The sequence below is a fragment of the Triticum dicoccoides genome, chromosome 3A, assembly GCF_002162155.2.
Source record: "Triticum dicoccoides isolate Atlit2015 ecotype Zavitan chromosome 3A, WEW_v2.0, whole genome shotgun sequence".
NCBI classification, from domain to species: domain Eukaryota; kingdom Viridiplantae; phylum Streptophyta; class Magnoliopsida; order Poales; family Poaceae; genus Triticum; species Triticum dicoccoides.
Window position 1 is genome coordinate 727,449,346 of NC_041384.1, and position 7,612 is coordinate 727,456,957.

General features: G+C 42.2%; 1 pseudogene; it reads right to left on the reverse strand.

Annotated features, from left to right (window-relative positions):
• Positions 1–2,312: 2,312 nt before the first annotated feature.
• LOC119273515 lies at positions 2,313–2,940 on the reverse strand (annotated as a pseudogene).
• Positions 2,941–7,612: the final 4,672 nt, after the last annotated feature.

The following is a 7,612-nucleotide window of genomic DNA, read 5'->3' on the forward strand; positions in this document are numbered from 1 at the left end:
CTGCAACTGAGACCTTTTCCACATTTGTGCCAGGAGGGCAAGCGGTCAAAGCAGAAAGGGTTCTCGCTTCTCCGTCTGGAAGGACACCAAATGGACCAAATCCTATCGATCTTTCCTTACGACTCAACTTCAAAAAAAGGCCGCAGAGGGCTAAAGGCAGTATCTTTAGTCTACCCAACTCCCTTGCTGCCTATTTCCTTTTATACGGTCATTCCATGGGGCCACAAGAACCATCAATTGCATTATCCCCGGTACCACACATCACTCCAATCAGAATAAGCGGGAATGCTGGTTGGAAAGACAGAGAAATAGAATAATGAGAATCATATGGTCTGCTTGGGAAGATAAACAAAGAAAGCTCTAAGGTTTCCCTTCCTGCATTCAGAGCTTATCAATTCGTCCCATGCTATATGGTGAAGCAAAGCTATCGATAACTCAAGCATATCTTTTATCCGGAAGGTAGTGGGCTTTCACCCGTACTCGCCCTTCCACTTCACACTTACTAAATTAGGCTAAGTGTATGCGCACATGAAAACAAACAGAAAACGAGTGAGCACTTTCTTTCTATAGACAACGGTCAAGTCTGCGATCCAAACAGTGATGAAAAGAATTCTCAAATCATTTGCGGATGGACATGAAAGAAGGAAGAACCAAATGGCACTGCTTCCTCAAAGCGAGCTTCGGGTACCCAATCAAGGGACTAATGAAACACCAGTACATGTCATACAGAAGCTCCACTCATCCCTCCGCCAGCCCAACCTAAGTTTCTATTGGACTAAGCTATTCTTCAATCCAGTGCCCTAATCCTTTCGAACTTGGGTCCAGAAAATAGTGCTATTGTACAACCTGGGGAAGTCAAAGCACATTCTAAGTGGGCCGCATGGGTCGGCCCTTTCACCTCATTATTTTCCGTTTCCACGCTCTAAAACCGGGTTCTTTCACTTCAATCTCTCTCATAATCAAGCTGAGATATGATGCCGTTTCATCCTAGAATGTTGAGAAATCCCTTGTTGGCTGGGACGGACCCTTAGTATAAGATAAGTCAACACAACAGGTTGTGTCAGTTTCTCAAAAGACATGGGCTCGCCTTTCGGGGTGACTAGCTGCATTCATTGGTTTGGTTTCTTCCACCAACTTCACAACCATCCTTCGTTGATGACAGGCAAGCTCAACCATAGTTTTCGTAGTTTGGTTCAATTCATTCAACATTTCCATTTCCAATTGGTAAGTTCTATTTTCTCTGACCCAAGGAAGAAGATCACAAGCGGGAGTCCCCTCTAGGAAGAGATGCTTTCCAAAGGTCGTACGCTACTGTTGAATGGCCAAATAGGGATTGAAACAGAGTAAATAACTAGAGTATCCCACCGTAGTGGTAGCTGCATTTATGCGACTGGGTCTGAGCCACGGGACAAGACCAAATTGGATTGGATTTGTCACATCCGCGGATGGAAGACCATAGATTTCTCACTTTCCCTACTCGGAGAGCACGTGTATGTAGTCCGCCTGTATCTACTTATTTATTCGGAGAGTGCCATTAATAGGATTCAAAAGTCATACAAGCTATGGCGGAGCCGTTTACCAATGCACCCAGTTCTCCTCATATTTGATTCTTTTTTTGGTATCATTGGTTCCACGTACGTCTTTTGGGCGAGCTTTCTTCATTGTCATCAAAACCAATGCTCAAATCAAAGCTTTCCGAGCAGTTGTTTATTTCTCACTTTAGCTGTTGTCGTTTTCCTCTTCCGAATTAAGCGAGTGAAAAACAAGGGGATCAGAAGAACAAACAATAAGAATGAGGGATTGAAGTCCGTTTCCTTCGTACCGTATTTCAACGGATCGGGTAGTTCTAGTCTTTTTTTGATTACTCCTTCCTTTTTCCCATCATTTGACATAACATAATTAAGAAACTGTTTGATGGTCAACGAAACGAGTAGAGAAGAAAAATGCCCTTATTCCAAAGGAAGTGAGTGCCAAAGCGAAAATAGAGTAAAGAACAAAAGAACAAAATGCAAGGGTTGCATCCGCTGTTTCAAGTCCGGACGGTTCCTCCGCTAGGTTATTGAGTTGGCTCCCCCGTTATTCTTCATCAGACAACGCACACTTAATGGAAAAACGAGGTATCTTCCTGAAATTCTTTCCAGATAAAAACCTAAAATGGAGGGGTTGGGACTTTAGCTCCAGGCTCAAACTCTATCTTGTGGTAGACTGCCCTCCTAGGGAGCGCTTGGGAAACTAACTTGTGGGGCATGACATCCCAAATTCATCATTTACATTAGGAATTTCCTGACAAAAAGTCTTATGTGTATGGGATCCGCTCTTCTGTTAGCATGAACACATGAATGAGATTCTTCTTATTCTTCCTAAATAGAACCCCCCACCCTCACCTTTCTTAGGACTATCAAGCCTTCTCGAATTAGGTCTATGGTAGAAGCTTTGAACGTAGACCCGGATACAAATCTTTCACTCATTGAAAAGTGAAAACATGTGACTATATCGTCCTGAAGAGGGATGCGGTGGGAAGAAGTGGCATTTAGAAGTGTTGCTGACTTTACATTTAGGTTTCGGCATAACAAAGCTTGCACTGTCTTTTCGCACTTAGGCGCACAACGTGTCATTGGTAATGATTCTACTACGGTGCTGCAAATTCGCAAGCTGATCCTAAGTAATTGTTGTTGTTCATTGGATTCCTCCGGAATTACTTCATTAGGATTGAAGAAATTGCTGCAATTCTTCCTGAATAGACTCGATTCTCCCGTTGAGAGTTTCTTTGAAAGTCTTACCTAAACTTTTCCGACTGAATATGAAAAAGCCTATAAAACAATGATCTACTATCATTTCTTCATTATATATTGAGATATTCTTCGGACTTGATGCACAAATAGATGGAATAGCAGCAAATAGCATATTTCTATCCTTCATATCCGTAGAAAGAAATCTCATCCCTAGGTAACTCCATCTTTTTCAGCTCTGCTCCCTCACTTTTGAAAGGAAAGGAGACTGATCTTGACGTCGGCGTTGGTTTTTCCCACGAAACGAATATTTTTTGGATTGAGATTTCACATAAGCATTGCACAATGATCCGCATTAGGCGGGGAGCAGCAATGATACCGCCGGCCAGGAATAAGTACTTATCCCTCTTATACTTAAGAAAAGAGAATAGAAGTGGTTCCTTTTCTTTCTATACGAAATTCGACGATTTCATTTGTGTTCATGTTGGCATAGGAGAACTACTAACTTCCGCCATCTGCATTAGTTACGTTAGCATAGGTAGGCGGTTCTCATGCCAAAGGGGAATATCTCGCTCAGCCAAGTGCACAACCTGAGTAAGTACACTTATCGAGGAGTGATAGGGCAACAGAGTTTGAGGCAAAAAAAGATTTGGGTGGCTATGGGTGATATGGGGAATCTAACAATTAATTGACAATGATTTCACCGTGATGTGCATTGGTAGCTTCAAGACGAAGGCATTTTCCATATGTAAGCCACAATTTCAGTATCTTATTCTTCTGAACCAGGAAAAGCGTTCTGGTAAGGAGGATGAAAGAAGAGTACGAAAAAGGAAGTCAAAAGTAGTAGTCTTTAACAAGGCTTTCCTTCATCAGCGTAAATATCTAAAGTAGAGGCTTTGGTATAAACATAAATACCATAATAGAGGGATCAATCATCACATTCTGCTTTGTTAAGAAAGAAGGATGACCTAGATAGATAAAGGTGGAATGGACTAGTGCAATCCCATCCATGGAAATATTTTATTTAATGTAGAAATATGTATGATGTGCTGCTAGGAAATCCGCCATTGCTTGCCCTCTAATGGCCTTCTGTGGCGCATACACAATGTCGAACTCAGTAAGGATGATGGCCCCATCTTGCCAATCTTCCTGTAAGCATTGGTCTTGTCATGAGATATTTAAGTGGGTGAACTTTGGAGATGAGGGTGACCCGATGTGCTATCATGTAGTGCTGTAGCTTCTTGACAGCGAACACCAGTGCAAGGCAATATTTTTGATAGGAGAGTACGCATGTTCAGCTCCTACAAGCACACGACTGAGGTAATAGAGGGCATTCTCTTTCCCGTTTTCATTTTCTTGTGCCAATAGAGCCCCAAGAGATTCATCCAAGGCCGTGGTGTAGAGTATAAGCTCCTTCCCTGGTATCGGCGCAGCCAGGACTGGTGGATTGAGGAGATAGCTTTTGATGCCATCTAGGGCTTGTTGGCAGTTTTCATCCCAAAAGAATGGAATGTCTTTTTTGGTTTTTCTTGTAAAAGGTTGGATTCTTCCTGCAAAATTGGCTATGAATCGCGTGATGTATGTCAGGTGCCCTTGAAGCGAACGCAGCTCCTTAAGGTTTTGAGGAGGCATTTCGAGTATGGCCTTGATTTTACTCGGGTTGATTTCTATTCCCAGATGTCGAATGACAAACCCTAGGAATTTGCCTGATGAGACCATGAAGGCGCACTTCAACGGGTTTAACTTGAGTGCATGTTGCCTTAGGCGGTCGAATATGATTCTGAGATGTTGAAGATGTTCTTCATAGGATACCGCCTTTACAACGAGATCATCTACATAGCACTCGACAATCTTATGTATTATCTCATCGAAGATCTTAGTCATGGCGCGTTGATATGTAGCACCAGCGTTCTTGAGACCTTTGGGCATAACCTTGTAACAATATATGCCTATTGGAGTGTGAAAGGTTGTGCTTTATCAAGTCAAGCTTCTCTTTCTTTCGCCAATGAAGTTCATTTAAGTGTATAGAAAGCCTTCTTTTCACAACCATGCACAAACCAAAGTGCTGCTGAAACGTGAAATCCATGCACCAACAAGTTCCAGTTCATAAGCAATGAAAAAGCAGAGTATATGGGAGGATAGTGGCTAAACTGTTCACTTGAGGAGAGTAGGAAGTGATGTCTACTACACAACCTTCTTCTTGTAGACGTTGTTGGGCCTCCAAGTGCAGAGGTTTGTAGGACAGTAGCAAATTTCCCTCAAGTGGATGACCTAAGGTTTATCAATCCGTAGGAGGCGTAGGATGAAGATGGTCTCTCTCAAGCAACCCTGCAACCAAATAACAAAGAGTCTCTTCTGTCCCCAACACACCCAATACAATGGTAAATTGTATAGGTGCACTAGTTCGGCGAAGAGATGGTGATACAAGTGGTATATGGATAGTAGATAAAGGTATTTGTAATCTGAAATTATAAAAACAGCAAGGTAACAAGTGATAAAAGTGAGCGTAAATGGTATTGCAATGCTAGGAAACAAGGCCTAGGGTTCATACTTTCACTAGTGTAAGTCCTCTCAACAATAATATCATAATTGGATCACATAACTATCCCTCAACATGCAACAAAGAGTCACTCCAAAGTCACTAATAGCGGAGAACGAACGAAGAGATTATGGTAGGGTACGAAACCACCTCAAAGTTATTCTTTCCAATCAATCCGTTGGGCTATTTCTATAAGTGTCACAAACAGCCCTAGAATTCGTACTAGAATAACACCTTAAGACACAAATCAACCAAAACCCTAATGTCACCTAGATACTCCAATGTCACCTCAAGTATCCGTGGGTATGATTATACGATATGCATCACACAATCTCATATTCATCTATTAAACCAACACATAGAACCTCAAAGAGTGCCCCAAAGTTTCTACCGGAGAATCACGACGAAAACGTGTGCCACCCCTTATGCATAGGTTCATGGGCGGAACCCGCAAGTTGATCACCAAAACATACATGAAGTGAATCACGTGGTATCCCATTGTCACCACAGATACCCACGGCAAGACATACATCAAGTGTTCTCAAATCTTTAAAGACTCAATCCGATAAGATAACTTCAAAGGGGAAACTCAATTCATTACAAGAGAGTAGAGGGGGGAAGAAACATCATAGGATCCAAATATAATAGCAAAGCTCGTGATACATCAAGATCGTATCGCCTCAAGAACACGAGAGAGAGAGAGAGAGATCAAACACATAGCTACTGGTACATACCCTCAGCCCCGAGGGATAACTACTCCCTCCTCGTCATGGAGAGCACCGGGATGATGAAGATGGCCACCGGGGAAGGATTGCCCCCTCCGGCAGGGTGCCGGAACGGGTCTAGATTGGCTTTCGGTGGCTACGGAGGCTTCTGGCGGCGGAACTCCCGATCTATTGTGCTCTTGGATGTTTTTAGGGTATATGGAGATATATAGGCGGAAGAAGTACATCAGGTGGGCCACGAGGAGCGCACGAGGGTGGAGGGTGTGCCCAGGGGGGGTGGGCGCGCCCCCTGCCTCGTGGCCTCCTTGTAGAGCCCCCGACGTGCACTCCAAGTCTTCTGGGCTTCTTTCCTTCCAAAAACGAGTTCCGTGATGTTTCAGGTCAATTGGACTCCGTTTGATTTTCCTTTTCTTCGAAACCCTAAAACAGGGTAGAAACAGAAACTGGCACTGGGCTCTAGGTTAATAGGTTAGTCCCAAAAATGATATAAAAGTGTATAATAAAGCCCATAAACATTCAAAACAGTAAATAATATAGCATGGAGCAATCAAAAATTATAGATACATTGGAGACATATCAGCATCCCCAAGCTTAATTCCTGCTCGTCCTCGAGTAGGTAAATGATAAAAACAGAATTTTTGATGCGGAGTGCTACTTGGCATAATTTCAATGTGATTCTTCTTAATTGTGGTATGAATATTCAGATCCGAAAGATTCAAGACAAAAGTTTAATATTGACATAAAAATAATAATACTTCAAGCATACTAACTAAGCAATTATGTCTTCTCAAAATAACATGGCCAAAGAAAGTTCATCCCTACAAAATCATATAGTTTAGTCATGTTTCATTTTCGTCACACAGGAATGCTCGCATCATGCACAACCCCGATGACAAGCCAAGCAATTGTTTCATACTTTAGTAATCTCAAACTCATAAACCTTCACGCAATACATGAGCGCGAGCCATGGATATAACACTATGGGTGGAATAGAATATAGTGATGGGGGTTATGTGGAGAAGACAAAAAGGAGAAAGTATCACATCAACGAGTCTAATCAATGGGCTATGGAGATGCCCACCGATTGATGCTAATGCAAGGAGTATGGATTGGCATGCAACGGATGCACTAGAGCTATAAATGTATGAAAGCTCAACAAAACAAACTAAGTGGGTGTGCATCCAACTTGCTTGCTCACGAAAACCTAGGGCACTTGAGGAGGCCCATTGTTGGAATATACAAGCCAAGTTCTATAATGAAAATTTCCCACTAGTATATGAAAGTGACAAAACAAGAGACTCTCTATCATGAAGATCATGGTGCTACTTTGAAGCACAAGTGTGGTAAAAGGATAGTAACATTGTCCCTTCTCTCTTTTTCTCTCATTTTTTTATTTGGCCTTCTCTTTTTTTATGGCCTTTCTCTTTTTTTGGGCCTTCTCTTTTTTATGGCCTTTCTCTCTTTTTTTTGGGACAATGCTCTATTGAATGATGATCATCACACTTCTATTTATTTACAACTCAATGATTACAACTCGATACTAGAACAAAGTATGACTCTATATGGATGCCTCCGGCGGTGTACCGGGATATGCAATGAATCAAGAGTGACAAGTATGA